Genomic DNA, 16,666 nt, shown 5'->3' with positions numbered 1-16,666 from the left:
TCTTACATGAAATAAAGACCAGAAAACATATTTTTAACAAAACAAATATGTAAAACTTAACGGGAATTTTATTTAAATACTGGATTTACTATATTTAAGTAAATTTAAATTAAATTTAAATGTGGAAAAACTTAAGACAGGATGTAAAAATAATAAGATAAATCTTAGGTGGTACTATGAGAAGATATTACTAATGTTGAGTTACAACTTTTGAAAAACAACTTATAGAAAGGGAATGAGCGGGGCTGGGGATTTAGCTCAGCGGCATAAGTGCCTGCCTTGCAACCAGGCAGTCGTGAGTTCGATCCCTGGTACTGATGATTAAAAAAAAAAAAAAAAAAAGAAAGGGAATGAGCTCATTTGTATAAATTTAAGAAATTAAATAGAAATAACTATGTACGTGTGTGTTTTACACACATGTATACATACACAACAACTTTACAGATGTTTCTGAGGAGTAACACTAAGGCAGGAAGTTTTATTTTCTGCTGTTTTATATTTGTATTCTATTAAGAGACAATAACATACTTACATTAATTTTATTATTTAGAACCAGAAACATGCCTACTTTTCTTTTTTTTTTTTTTTTTTTTTTTTGTGCCAGGGATTAAACTCATGAACTCACGTTTGCCAAGGAGGCACTTACATCTCTGAGCTAAATCCCCAACATGCCTACATTTTTAAGAAAAAAACAACATAGTTATTAAGCCATTGATTACATAGGTTATGAATTCCTGATATGGATACGTGAAATATACAATGCTCCAAAATCTGATATTCATGTGACATCGATAAAATGTTCAAGAAGTTTTGGATTTTGGATCTTCAGATTACAATGCTCAACTGATAAAGTCTATGAAAATGGTATTCCAAAAGATGAAGTCTAAAACACTTCTTAAGAATTTCACTTAAGGGGCTAGGGATTTAGCTCAGCGGCATAAGCACCTGCCGTTCAAGCAGGCGGTCATGAGTTCGATCCCCGGTACCGATAAAAAGGAAAAAAGACAAAAAAAAAAAAAAAAAAAAAAAAAAAAAAAAGAATTTCACTTAAAGGATACTCAACTTATAAATGGTCTGGTAAAATGTACTATGTTGTTACATGCATATTTTAATTTATATTGCTAATTTCTAATATGATATTCCTATTGATAGCAGACAGCAACGTATTCTCACTTCCAGACATTCAACCAACAATTTTCAGTTTACTTCAAGTGTATTTGGAATTTTGAGACAGATATTTAAACTAATCATGATCCTCATTAATGTTTCCAAAATTTAAACTCTTCAGCATAGAGTGTTCAAGAGAAAGTCAGTTAGCAATGTAATTTCAATAAAGTAAAAAAATCTTCACATAGCACCTATATTTTTTACTCATTTACTTTATCAAGGTCACCAGAGCACTAATATAATTAAAAATTTAAACAACAACAGGAAGCTACTTAAACAAATCATGAAATGACCATATAATATTATACTGTCAAACTAATAGTATAGAATAAAATTAAAGAACCTATAAGAATCTGTAAAATATGTTTTAATGAAAAATATCAGGCAACAAAATGATGTTGACAATATGATCTCATTTAAAAAAGCAGTCTCTGGAAAAATATGTGGGAGGAAAAGAGCCAGAACAATTACTTCTGGGAAATATAATTACATGTGATTCTTATTTTCTTAGTTTGTTTCTTTGGTATTTTCTCAAAGACGTACAGTAATACTTTGCAATAACAAAATTAGTTTAAACAAAAGAATCACATCTGCACAGTGTATCATAGTTATTGTATGGTATGGGAATGCACAGTTTATTTACTCAGACAGGAAAAATAGAATATAAAAGCAAAGTGATCAGCACACCATTTGCTTATTCAATTTTTCACCTTACTGTATTGATTAACTTTACATTATAGCCATTTCCAGGCTGAAATGGCCATTAGTATCAGAACAAGGTATACTGATGGTATTTACATTTTTCTAGATAGCAAAAGTAATGAAACTTTTCCTGCACACATGTCATTTAAGTTTTTTTCTTCTCCAACAAAAATGCAGCTAAGCAACAACTTTTTAGAGATTCAAAGCTATTCATAGCAAGTGCTAAAATATCAACAGTGTACACTTGACAGTAGGTACCATAAATACTAGTTTTCATAAGGTAATATTCTCAGCTGATAAAATATAATGTACGTGTTATCATATAAAGCAAAAGAGAAGTATCAAGCCCTAATCACTGAATGATTGTAAAAATAAAAAACTGCAGGTCATACCACCCATTTCTCAGCTCTGACTGTATCTCAAAAGTTAAGAGTCTGTGATTAGGGAAGCAAGGTGTTAACTATCTTTGGGAGCAAATAACAACAGAAGGCACATAATACAGGGAGACAAGGCTAACTCACTGAGTGTTAAAGTAGAAGTAATGTGGCAACTGTCACCTGGTCTAATGAAATTTTTAGAAGCACAAACAGTCCCAGACATACAGATACCCAAAGGGATGTCTGAGTTTTAGAGCTCAAAACTGTGCCTCCTAAGATTTCTGAGTCCAGATTGAAAAAGCTTTTTCCAAGTTTCAGTATGCAAAGGAGACAGACATGCCATAAAGAGAGTATTACTGGAAATGGATTTATATAAAATTTAAGAGTTAACTAGGTGTCAAAGTAGATAATAAGTGACAAGCATTTAAAAATTATAAATTTATTAAGGGAAGAAACAGCACTCAGGACTACTCTGATTAAGTACAGAAAACCGTGATTTGCAAAGTGGCTCACGTGGTAATTTTTCACCCTTATTCTATTTTGTATTGCGATATAAATTCACACAGACATTCACTTCGTACCAAGTAGAAAGTATTTGGTACAAAGTTTTGCAAAGGGATTTTAGGAAAATGTTTTTTAAAAACCTGGTATGTGGAATAATTTTCAGAGAAATAAAGAACAACCAGGCATGGTGGTGTACACCTGTAATTCCAGGATTTGGGAGGCTGAGGCAAGAGAATTGCCATGAGTTTAAAGCCAGCCTGGGCTACATAGTGAGTTTGAGGCCAACTTGAACTAATAAGAATCATATCTCTCAAAAAATCAAACCAACCAAACAACAAAAAATAGTAAAGAACATGTTAGTTTAGGATATTTATGACAGTAAAACCACTAATAAATATATATGTCTAAAAAATTTCTTGAGGAGTTGGATTTCAATAGAGCCCTTAAAGGTTTACACAAATGCAAGTACATGTACATAAATATGCAAACACAAAAATATACACACTTCTCATTTAAACTAAAAAAATTAATTAAAACAGAAATTATTACTAAGGACATTACAAAAACATAGTTACAAATATATATTTCACTTTTCTAACTGCTTCATTATTTCAAAGAAATTTCTAAGGGAAGTGACCATGAGAGGACTCCCATATACTACTCAGGTGTCGTTCATCTACTTCAGCCACTTTCTGGCCTGCTGTCATACTAGTCTTTTTTCTATGTTTCCATGTGTGTGCATCATATCACATATGTATGTAATTGCTTTCATCTACAGTTTGAGTTACTTGCAGACCATGAGAAGATACTTTATATGTATCTTCAATAAATGACATTTTCCTATATAAATGAAACATGTAACTATGTTCATGACATTTATTATTTATATCTAATACAATTTATAATCTTTGCTATTTGTCTCCAAAGTGTCCTAGAAAAAATGCTGGTTATATTGGCTCAGTTTTTTTTTTTTTTTTTTTTTTAATGAGCCATTCACTTTTTAGTTTCTGTCCATCTGAAGTAATTCTGCAATCTTGTTCAATTTTCCCATAACTGAAATTATGGAAAAAGACTATGGCAGCTTTCTAGTCTGTTCCTCAGTTTGAATGTATCTGGTTATTTCTTCATTAAATTTAGGTTTAAACATTATTAACAAAGAATATAAACAAAACAATGTCTTCTTCTAAGGTGTATCATATTATAAAGAACATGAACTCAGACTATCTTCTACTGGTTTATGATACCACCACTCTATAAGAAAACAAATCCCTAAAGAATAAAACCATATATCAAAAATGATAAAATAGCATAAATTTAGAAAAAGTTAAAAGATAAAGTTAATAAACTATCTCAAAAGGTGTAACAAAATGAGAGAAAAATGAACAATAGGATGAAAAAATAAAGACAATTAGAGGATGCTATCATGGTTTAAATTGAAATTTCCTCCAAAAGATTTCAGAGATGGGGCTTATGGAAGTTGACTGCATCACATTTCCTATGTTTAGTAGTGGGTTAGTCAATTTACCATTACTTGACTATGCTGTTTGGAACAGTGAAATAGTGGGGCCTGGTCAGAACAGGAAGGTGACTGGGGAATTGTGACCTGGAGGCAAGACCAGGAAGGGTATAATCTTGTTTCTAGCTCCTCCCTTCTCTTTTCTCTCTCTGTGCCTCCTGACCCAATAACTTGACTAAATTTGCTTGGCCAGGCCCATTAACTGTAGCATTTGAAACCTGGAATTAGTGGACTATGGACTAAAACCACCAGAAGTATGAGCCAAAATAACCCTCTCCTTTTATACAAGTCAAGTGAGAGATATTTTCTCCCAATGATGAGGAAGTCAATTATTATACAGGTCCAATCTAAGAGGATTAAAATCCAAAAAACTGTGAAAAAGATGTACAACAGCATCACCCACAACAAAAATAGGAGAAAAAATATTACAAAGAAATAACATGAAGAATTTCAAAATATGTGTGATACCAAGGCCAACGTACGAAAATTGAAAAGTAAGTTGTATCATTAAGAAACTATAGCACACTAAATAAAAAGGACCTTCTAAAATTTTCTTGCTATCAGATAGGGTGCTCTTATGCGGAACATGAGAACATGAAAGACATTGGTTAGTCTTTATACATCAATTCTAGAATCCAATAGTAATGTCTTTTAAAATTCTGAAGTAGGCCCAGCAACTTCCAAGTAGCAGGGAGCAGCCGCGTATGAGCTGAAGCCTGCCATAGGAAAATGACAAAACAAAAGAGCAAACTGCAACCTCAAATCTTTAGCCCATCCCAAGCAAGCCTAGGAGACATGGACATAGAAGAAAATATAAGTCATACACCTGAAACTTCTGAAATGATAGCAACTGAATTAAAGAAGCAATTCTATGAAGATCTAAAGGAACTCAGATCAGAAATAATCTCCCAGGTAAAAGAAGAAATGGTAAACATAATAAAAGAAATGCTGAGTACATCTAAAGAAAATCTAGTTAAAAAAAAATCAAGGAGAACTGCAAAAGGATGGAAGCTTTGCGTGAACAACATAAGAAACAATAGAATATGTGAAACAGATACAAGGACACATCCAAAAGACCAAATATTCCATCGAATGCTGGCAAAACTGCATGAATGAATATGAAGACAGACTTTCAGACCTAGAAGACAAGATTGCAGCTAGTGAACAAGAAATGAAAGATCTGTTAAAAATAACAAGGAACCAGGAAATAACAATTCAACAGCTGCAAGATGCAAAGAAAAATAAAATAATATTGATAGGTGTTAATGAAAAAGAAGGTAAAAAAACGAATGATATCAAAGGACTATTTATAGAAACACTAACAGAAAATTTCCCAAACATGGGAAAAGAAACTGATAATACAGACAAGCAAAGCATACAGAACTACAATTAGCCATAATCAAAATAAATCTACACCCAGATATATAATAATTAACATCCTAGAAATTCAACATAAGAAGAGAATATTAAAAGCTGTTAGAGAAAAGTGACAGATCATCTATAAAGGAAAGTCCATCAGAATCACAGCAGACTTCTCAACACAAACAATAAAGTCAAGAATAGCATGAAGTATTTGAAATCGTAAAGGAAAATAACTTCCAGCCCAAGTTGATATACCCTACAAAACTGTCCTTTAAAACTGATGGGAGAGGGGCTGGGGATTTAGCTCAGTGGCATAAGCACCTGCCTTGCAAGCAGGTGGTCGTGAGTTCGATTCCTGGTACTGATAAAAAGTTAAAAAAAAAAAACTGATGGGAGAAGTAAGATACTTCCACAACAAAAAACAGCTGAAGAACTTCATGACCACTGAATCAACCCTGCAAAGAATACTGAAAGATATACTAGACAAAACAACTACATCCTCAAGAACACCAACAGAAAAATGCCGTTAAGTAGGGTAGACAGTTGAAGAGAGAGGAAAGATAAAGAACCAACTGCAGAAAGATAACATGGCAAAAATAAGCCAATATATATATTATAACTATTAATGTAAATGGCCTCAATTCGACTATTAAGTGAAACAGACTGGCAGAATGGATCAAGAAATATCAACCATATGCTGCATACAAGAAACCCATCTAACCCGTAAGGAAATTCACAGACTGAAAGTCAAAGAATGGAAAACAATATTTCATGCAACAAGAACGCAAAAAAAAGCAGAGGTAGTTGTATGGTTTGCAGACAATGTGAACTTCAAACCACAATAGATAAAGAAGGTCACTATATTAGTAAGAGGAAAATGTCAAGTGGAAGAGATAGCAGTCCTAAATACACATGCATCAAATATGGGAGCATCCAGCTCTATAAAACAAATATTAATAGAAATGAAAACTCAGATAAGCAATAACACAATTATAATGGGAGACTTTAACACCCCTTTGATACAAAGAGACAGATCAACTAGACAGAAAGTCAGCAAAGAAATAACAGAGTTGAATCAAACTTGTGAACAAATGGACTTACTAGGTATGTATGGAGTGTTCCACCCAAAAACATCACAATATACATTCTTCTCAGCTGCTCATGACACATTCTCTAAAATAGACCATACACTACCCCATAGAATATGCTTAAATAAATGAAAAAGAATTGAAATTGTCCCATGCATATTATATGAGCATAGTGATATAAAACTGGAAATTAATAAAAAAAGAAATGCAAAAACTCCATAAACACATGGAAATTGAATAATACACTCGTGAACAATCAATGGGTCATAGAAGAAATTAAAGAGGGCCAGGGATTCAGCTCAGTGGCATAAACACCTGCTGCCTGGCAAGCTCAAGGTCAAAAGTTTGATCCCTGGTACAAAAAAAAAGAAAGAAAAATAGAAAAAGAAGAACAAGAACAAGAACAAGGGTAAAAAGAACAAGAAATTAAACTATATCCACAAGTAAATGAAAATACAAATACATCTTACCAGAATCTGTGGGATATAATGATAGCAGTCCTCAAGGGAATTTATTGTGGTAAACTCCCATATCAGGACAATAGAATAAACCAAAATAAACAACCAGATGCTACACCTCAAACATCTAGGAAAAGAGTAAGACAAGCCCAATGCCAAAAGAAGGGACGAAATTATAATGATCAGAGTGGAAATCAACACAATAGAGAATAAGAAAACAATACAAAGAATTAATGAATCAAAGAGTTGCTTCTTTGAAAGAATAACATCAATTAGCCCCTAGCCACCCTTATTAAAAAAGGAAAGAAAAAAACTCTCAAATTCAGTCAATAAGAAATGATAAGGGTGAAATCACTACAGACCCTGTGGAAATACAAAAGATTATCACTATCTACTTTGAAACATATGAATTACCAAAGCTGAATCAAGAAGATGTAAAATTATTAAATAACCCAATTTCAGTTCATGAAATTCAAAATGTAATTAGAACCTTACCAACAAAGAAAAGCCCAGGTCTAGATGGATTCACTACAGAATTCTACAAGAAATTCAAGAAGACTAAATGCTAACATTCCTCAAACTCTTCAATGAAACTGAAAGGGAAGCAATTCTCCCTAACTCATTCCTGGAAGCAAATACCACCCTAATACCAAAACCAGAGAAAGATCCAACAAAAAAAGAGAACTACAGGCCAATCTCCCTACTGAACATAGATTCACAAATCCTCAATAAAATACTGGCAAACAGAATGCAGCAAGTTATCAAGGAAGGGTGAGATTCATCCCAGGAATGCAGGGATGGTTCAACCTATGCAAATCAATAAGCATAATATGTCATATCAATAGAGCCAAAGATAAGAATCACATGATCATCTCAATAGATGCAGAAAAAGCTTTTGATAAAGTCCAACACTCTTCATGATAAGAGCCTTATGGAAAATTGGAATAGACGGTCTTTTCCTCAATCTGATAAAAGCCATGTATAACAAACCAACAGCCAGCATCATATTAAATGGTCAGAAACTGAAAGCTTCCACTCTAAAATCAGGTACAAGACAAGGCTGTCTACTATCATCATTGCTATTAAATATAGTGCTGGAGATAATAGCCAGAGAGAGAGAGAAAAGGAATAAAGATAGAAAAGAAATTTGCAAATGACATTATACTCTTATATAGAGGACCCCCAAAACTCCATTGCGAGATTTCTACATGTAATAACCAAATTCAGTAATGTAGCTAGATACAAAGTCAACACTCAAAAATCAATAGCATTCCTGAACATAAACAACAAACTCACTGAGGGAAATAAGAGAAACCATACTGTTCAGAGTAGCATGCAAAAAAATGAAATACTTATAATCAATCTAACGAAGTAAAAAATCTATTCAATGAAAATTACAGTACTCTGAAAAAAGATACTGGAGGAGAAGAGAGCTCCTGAGACCCAGCCATGGTGGGACTCAGACAGCTTGTTCACCCACCCTCTTGGTGTCTAAAACATGGGCCAGGAGGAGAACAGAGCTCCAGAGACCCAGCCATGGAGGGACTCAAGCAGCTTATTCACCCGCCCTCTTGGTAAACACCTGCGAAGTGGGCCAGGAGAACAGAGCTCCAGAGATCCAGCCGTGGAGGGACTCAGGCAGCTTGTTCACCCACCTTCTTGGTGTCTAAAACACGGGCCAGGAGGAGAACAGAGCTCCAGAGACCCGGCCATGGAGGGACTCAGGCAGCTTATTCACCCATCCTTTTGTTAAGCACCTGCAGCGTGAGCCTGGAGGAGAACCGTTATCTGTGAGCCTACTGCCATCCAGGCTGAAAATCAAGCACCCTTCTCCCACCTGCCCCCTCCCTCTTAGCTACTGGCAATAGATGTTTCAGCATCTCTTGGGAGGATGACCATATGCAGTATAGTAAATATGGGGGATTTCCTTCTATCTTCTGTTTGAAGGCATAGATTGTTTTCACCGTTTTGTTATGTTTCTTTTGCTCTATTCAGTATTCTCAATTGGTTTTATAATATTTTATTTTTGGTTTGATTTTACAATACCTAATTGACTGGACAACTATTGTTAAGTTAAAGAGATATACCATAGTACTTACTACTACTATCCCAGTATCCTACTGTGAAATCCTGTACCAATTTCACTGCATTGTCTCAATTGGCTTTGTTCTGTTTTGTGCTGTTGCATTTTTACTACTTTCAAAATTAAAAAAAAAAAAGAGAGAAATACATGTTAAGACTCTTGAATGTGTAGAATCTATAAACAGCTTATGAGAACTGATCTTATGACAATTGATGAAATGAACAGATACTTTAAAGAAAAAGAGACACTAAAGTACCCAGTGCAGATCCTGGAGTATCATAATGTGAAACCCAGCAATACTACTATTCTTTGTTCAGAGTGATGTTAGCCTCCTTGGGTTTATTCAATCTCAACATAATTGAAGATATGGGTAATTGCATGTATGTTTAAGTATATAGGATTGATAACCATATTTTTAAGTTTTGTTGGATAGTTGAACAGAACTGGTTGCAATCTCACTGTTTGAATCCCCACTTTATATGTTCCACTTTAGTATCTTGAGTAACTATTTGTAAGAAGACAATCTGTAATCATCAACTAGTGATTTCTTACTGTTTATTTTTTTTCTTTGAAATTATGTGTTATTTCTACCTATTTTCTGTTTTGTTTAGTCTTTCTTTAAATTCAGTTTTAAAAAGAAGACACTACAGTACCCAGTGCTGATCACGGAGTGTCATGATGTGAAATTCAGCAATATTATTATTCTTTGTTCAGAATGATTTTAACCTGCTTTAGTTTGTTTAATCTAAACATAAATGAAGATATGGATAACTGCATGCATGTTTAAGTGTATAGGATTGACAACCATGTTAAGTTTATGTTCTTCAGTTGAACAGAACTTTTTGCAGTCTCTCTGTTTGAATTCCCACTTTACATGTTGCATTTTTGTATCTTGAACAACTATTTGTAAAACAACATCAACTAGTGATTTCTTACTGTTTATTTTTTTCTCTGAATGTATGTACTATTTCTACCTATTTTCTGTTTTGTTTAGTCTTTCTTTAAATAAAAAAAATTTTTTAAAAAGTTCAAAAAAGAAAAAAGATACTGAAGAGGATCTCAGAAGATAGACAATCTTTCCATGGATAGGAAGAACAAACATTGAGAAAATGGCCATTCTCCCAAAATTGTTATATAGATTAAATGCAACTCCAATCAAAATACCATTAGCATACCCAACACATCTAGAGAAATGCTTCCTAAAATTCAACTGGAACCAGAAGAGATCTAGAATAGCAAAGACAATTCTGGGTAACAAAGGCAAGGCAGGAGGCATCATAATTCCTGATTTGAAGTTATACTACAAAGCTAATGTGATAAAATTAGCAAGGCAGTGGAATTAAAAACAGACCTGTAGAGCGAGGGACTTAGCTCAGCAGCATTAGCACCAGCCTGGCAAATGTGAGGTTGTGAGTTCAATCCCTGGTACCAAAAAACAAAACAAAACAAAATAGACCTCAAGATCAATGGAATAGATTAGAAGATAGAACCACAACTACAAACACACTCAGACATCTTATCTTTGACAAAGGGGCAAAACAGGCTCACTGAAAGAAAGAGAATCTCCCTTTAACAAGCAGTGTTGGAAAAGCTGACTTTCCATATGCAGAACACTAAAACTAGATTCATGTCTATCACCATGCACTAAAGTCAAAATGGATCAAAGATCTAAATATTAAAACAGAAACACTGAGTCTGCTGGAATACAAAGTAGGTAGAAATCTTGAAGACATAGGGGTCAGCAGAGAATTCATGAACAGAAGTCAAACTGCATAAGAAATACTTCCCAAACTCAATAATCAGAATCTCATCTTACTAAAAGGTTTTTGCATGTCAAAAGAAATCTCCAATGGAGTGAAAAGAAAACCCCTCAATTTGGAAAAAATTTCAGTGAACTGTCCCTCAGACCAAGGACTTCTGTCTAAAACATAAAGAATTTAAAAAAAAAAAATCATGCCTCCAAAATTCAAAGACCTAATCCAAAAATCGGACATCTGAGATGAATACATACTTCTCAGATGAAGAAATACAACTGGCAAATAAATACATGAAAAAATGTAAAACATCATTGGTTATTAGAGAAATGCAAATTAAAACCACACTGAGATTCCATCTCACACTAGAAAGAATAGCCAGGTTCAAGAAAACCACCATTAACAAATGCCGGAGATGCTGATAAGAAAAGGGAACACCTAGGTACTGTTGGTGAGAGTGTAGAGTGGTGCAACCACTGTGGAATTCAGCGTGGAGGTTCCTCAAAAAGCTGGGATTGGAGGTCCCATTTGACCCAGCTATTCCACTTCTGGGCATATTCCCAGAAGAACTGAAAACATGACACCACAGTGACATATGTGCACCCATGTTGATAACAGCACAATTTGTAATACCTAAATCTTGGAAACAACTCCAATGCCCATCAACTGAGGAATAGAAAAAAAGATGTAGTATTGATACAATGGAGTACTACTCAACTACAAAGAAAGACCACATTGAAACTTCTATAAGTAAATGGATGCGACTTGAGACTGTAATCATAAATGAAATAAATCAAACTGACGTGTAAATACCGTGCTGTCTCCCTTGTGTAAGAAACTGAAAGAGTAAATAAAATACAAAATTTTCAATAAATATTGTGGAAGTGTAAGAAACTGTTCAAAGAGGAAAAAATAACTCAGAGAAAATAAGAGAAATGAAATGATACAAATTCATATATATACATTAAGATTACTGAGATGATTGTACTACTAATTCTCATAGTTCTTGCAACAAAACAGGTAACGGCCATGGATTAGATCAATTTTGCATGACTATATCAGGTAATTCAAATAAGACAAAACAACATAAATTGTTATGTTCTTACCTCTTTGTTTTGTAAGCCTACATTATTATTGTTTTGGGCTATTAAATACAGTTATTTATTTTTTATTTTGTTTTTCCCTCTCATACAGAAAGGATAGATGTACACGTATATGTTTACATATGTCTAGAACTTCACCTAAAGAGTTTATAAGGACTGATTTTAGTATGTGTGATTATATGAACAACTACACTGAAGAAAACAAGACGCCATGGCAGACAGTGATGATTTCTTATCATTTTGATTCAAAAGCCAATAATGCTTTTATTCTTGGTTTTGATTGCTTTTAATCTGTTTTCAATTATTTGATTTCAAAATGTATGAAGATGTGGACGGTTATTTTGAAGAAAACAAGAGATATTATGGTAGCCATTATTGATCTCCTAGTGTCTGATCTTGAAAACCCTTAACACTCTCATTCTTATGTTTTGATTGCTTTCATACCATCTTGAGGTGTATAACTTATTATATGTGAAGGTACAGACAACTATTTTGAAGAAAATAAAAAATATTATGGTAGCCACTGTTGATTTCCTGCTATCTTTTTCTGAAATCCTGTGTTATTTGCATTGTTTTACTCTGTTCTATTTTGTTCTGTTCTCTTTAAAATAATAAAAAATTAAAAAATAAAATTCTGAAGTAAATGAGAACCAACAAACAGGACTAATGTATAGTAATTTGTATTTCTAGGAATATTTCTTACTGCTATCCACAGAATGGTTTTATGTCATTAAATTGCTCTAAGAATTACAAGTGACATTTTTTGTAAAGCATTATGAAGGTACTTGATAAGTTACATTTGTCATAATTATGTTTAGAAATATAACTGCCATTTTAATTGATGTAGTATTCACTATGTAAATATTTAATCACTGAAATATGATTTTAGAATATAGAATATAATGTCATCAAATTCGTAACTACAAAGTTGGGCATAAACATGGAAAAATAATTTTAAAATGCAAAGGAAAAGAAGATTATATGATTATGCCTTAGAACTTTTAAAAATCAATCTGCAAAAATGAAAATAGGTAAGAGATTGGCATTGTAAATTATAACATGTCTTATTTAAGAATTGTATGGCTTGCTATGTATTTTTAATAATGTAGTATGTATTTTCAACAATGTTTAGATAATTAGAAAAATAAGTGAAAAGGGGGCTGAAGATATAGGCCAGGGTTTTAGCTCCGTGGCATAGCACCTGTCAGATAAGTGCAAAGTTCTGAGTAGATCCTTAGTACAAAAAAAAAAAAAAAGAAAATGTTTCAAAAATTACATAAAATTTCTTTTTCAAGACATGTTACTTTTAACCCTTATTTTAAAAAACACAGCTTAATTGAGGTATAATTAATATAAACAAAATTAAACATTTCTAATAACACTGATGAGTTTGATACTTGTAATCATCTGAGAATGTTATATAATCAGTTTTTAAATTTTCTTATTTGTATATTTTAGTTTGTAGTCATTTTCTCCTCCACAGCTCACAATTAAGTTTCCTCTCATAAATTCACTTAAAAGATACCATTTAAATTTCTATTTAGCATTTTATTAGGCGGAGAGTTCATATTTGCCTGAAGCTATTCTTTTATTGTGAGGTGATTACATATTTCCAATACTCTAATTTTCCGTTAAGAGATGCAATGACCATCACTATGGGTAAATCTCTCTATATACCTTCAATTATTTTTATAAATTCTTGAAAATGAGATTTACATCTCATGAATATAAGTATTTTAACAATTTGATATATTGCTACATTGATCTGTATAGGAGCAGTAACAATATTCTTGCCAGTAAAGGCTAAACACATTTGAATTCTTGAGTGCTTATCACTATTGGCTTTGAAATTCTGTTTTATCCTTTTCTATTCTAAGAATTTATTTTATCAACATTACCACTAAGTTTGATTATACTTTTCCCATGATACATTTCTTCTTTAGGAAGTGTTTGTTATGTCCTTTGTTGAGTTGCTTCTTCAGGCATAAGTTTTGAATTGATCTGAATTTTGGTCTTGGTTTTGGAATTTACAAACTATATAATGACCTTCTATTTTTTGTAACATAAGTACTGCTTAAAAAACTGAAAAAACATGAATATATGAAAGGAAAGCAATAAAGAAAAGGAAATGTTGAAACTAACAAAATTAAGTGCTAGATATAAACAAAAATTGTCAAGTGTGTATTTTTAAAAAATTTGATTTACTAGAAATACAGGCAACCACTAAAAACTGATAAAAGATTTCATTTATCAGACAGATGTAAATTTCCAAGGAGTATGCAAGTAATAATCTCACAGAGCAAACCTTAATCAAAACTAAATAAATACCCACAAGTAGGATCTTTTTTATATAACTAACAAAAAACTGAATGCATGTGAATAGAAAAGACACAAACAATAGTTATCCCCATCTAATTGATATATCTATCTATAATTGTATCAATAGTTGCAGAATTTGCATTTTTAAGATATTTCCAAAACAAGATATATTCAAAATTTGATCATAGGCCAAAACATAAAGGTTTAAAATTTTCAAATAATTAATATAAAAATCATATATCCTAGAAAGAATTAGATTTTAAATACAAAATGACAATCAGATAATCCCATTGATTTGGAAATAATAATGCCTTTAAATAGCTGAGCGTGTAAAAAACATTCAAAACTAAATAAGAGCTCGATCTTAATATGATTTTGTGCTATACTGAAAAAGTAAGTTTCATGAAAATTTTATAACCCTAAATTATTCGTATGAAAAAATGAAAATTAGCTGATTTTCAAAAAATGAAAATCAATAAATGATAAAATTTTGACAAGTGAAATAAAATAATTTCATAACTGCAATAAAATAAATTTCATGAATATAATAAACTTCAAAAAAATCTGAGAAAAAATAAGAAATAAATGACCTAGAAAACAAAAGTAAAATAGAAGTCACAAAACTAAACATATAATCTGAAACACTTCCAAAATTAGGAAGACAAGAAATTTCACTAAAAGAAATAGGGCAGATTTAAGGAACAAGAAGTTAGGCTGATAGAAGGAAGGAAAAATGAAAGGAAGAAAGGGAGCAAGTGAATGGGCATTTTTTGTAAATCACTAATATTATAAACTATATATAAACTACTGATGTTATAGACATTAGACTAATAAAAGGATATTAAACAATTTCATGCCAATATAATTTAAAATATGGACACATGGACACTGTCTTAGGAAATATGACAGTGAGACTGTTAAGATAAAATAGAAAAATCTGAATAACACTGTTAAAATTAAGCTAACAGCAAAAAGATCTCCACATACAAATCAAACTCCACAAAGAGCTATAAAATTGAAGATCTTTCTTTGTTGCGTTTTGAGATAGTGCCTCATCATGCATTCCAGGCTGGCCATCAACTCACTATGAAGGCTGGTCTCCAGCTCAGTGATCCTCCTGCCTCAGACTCCTGAGGGCTGAAATTACAGGTTTATGCCATCATGCCTGGCTAACGGCTTTTATTAAACAGCAATGTTTAGTGTTTTTACTTATAAAATGAACCATTATATTTCATTATATTACTTTATCAGCATACTATCTCACATTTGAGAACTATTTAAAAACTGTACATGAAGGGAATTTATAAACTTTTCTAATGCAAATTATATATAGATTTTAGATTAAATGGAAAAGTCCCTAACTCTAAATAGACACCTTCCAAGAATTTACCAGTGTCAAGGTTTCACCATAAGGCAAATCTTACTATCTCACTACTGCCCTCCACTAAATAACTAAGGCCACATTTTTTGGCAAGAAAACTGGCCACATAATACAACTGCAAATCAAGAATGCAGAATTTTTAATTGCATTTTAAATGTATCTTTTAAAAGAGTTAATAACATGTTAAAACATTACTGACAAAGTTATAAAACTTAACTTCAATAGTAATCATTGTTGCTGCAACAGATTAAAGACCCAAAGACAAAAATAATACTGCAAGATAGGATAAAGAATAATCACTTACTCAATGTTTCAGGAGTGAACACAAGTTTTACTTTCTCCTGAAAAATCAATCTTTTATGAATCTAAGTTTCATAAAATACTTGTAAATCTATCCATACTCATTTTTCCCATCTTGCATAACAAAAATCAGGTAGAACATTACCTGCTAAAACATAAAGTTAAAAAAAAAAAAAAAAACAGCAAAGCTTGCAGCAATGTTTTAGGGAGAGGGGGAAGGAAGGAAGGTAGAAGGAAAGAGGAGAGGGAGAGGGAAGGAAAGAGAGAGGGAGGAGGGTCAGAAAAGTGAGGAGACAGAGGAAAGACAAAAAGACACAGACACACACAAAGACAGAGAGATCCACATCAGAAACACACGAAGGATGTTCACAGAAGATAAACTATAACAAAAAAGTTAAAAAAAAAATACAAAACACAGAACATGCCAATAGGCAGACTGTGAGTTCCTGGTAGAGTCAATCCTCTGTTTTCCTAAGTCTTCCCTTATTCCTATAAATGTGCTATTCAACAATTTGGATTTATATTGACATCTACCTGAGTGGAACAAATAAT

The 16,666-nt window shown here is 32.5% G+C and overlaps 1 protein-coding gene across 6 annotated transcripts in view; it reads right to left on the bottom strand.

Moving 5' to 3' along the window:
* Positions 1-16,666, bottom strand: part of Mbd5 (methyl-CpG binding domain protein 5) — a 407,001-nt gene that overhangs the window by 329,029 nt on the left and 61,306 nt on the right. Inside the window, exon 1 of one of the 6 annotated variants that reach the window (XM_063259601.1) lies at positions 10,609-14,706. The exons of the other annotated variants lie outside the window; for them this stretch is intronic. The gene's annotated coding sequence lies outside the window, so the exon portion shown is untranslated. Of the gene's footprint in view, positions 1-10,608; positions 14,707-16,666 lie in introns of those variants that run through there. 6 annotated transcript variants of the gene reach the window in all.

This window comes from Cavia porcellus, unplaced genomic scaffold (genome assembly GCF_034190915.1).
Source record: "Cavia porcellus strain 051 isolate PalLab524CR breed Dunkin Hartley unplaced genomic scaffold, mCavPor4.1 scaffold_12, whole genome shotgun sequence".
NCBI lineage: Eukaryota > Metazoa > Chordata > Mammalia > Rodentia > Caviidae > Cavia > Cavia porcellus.
The sequence above is the reverse complement of the archived record's forward strand: the minus strand, read 5'-3'. Positions and strand labels throughout refer to the sequence as shown.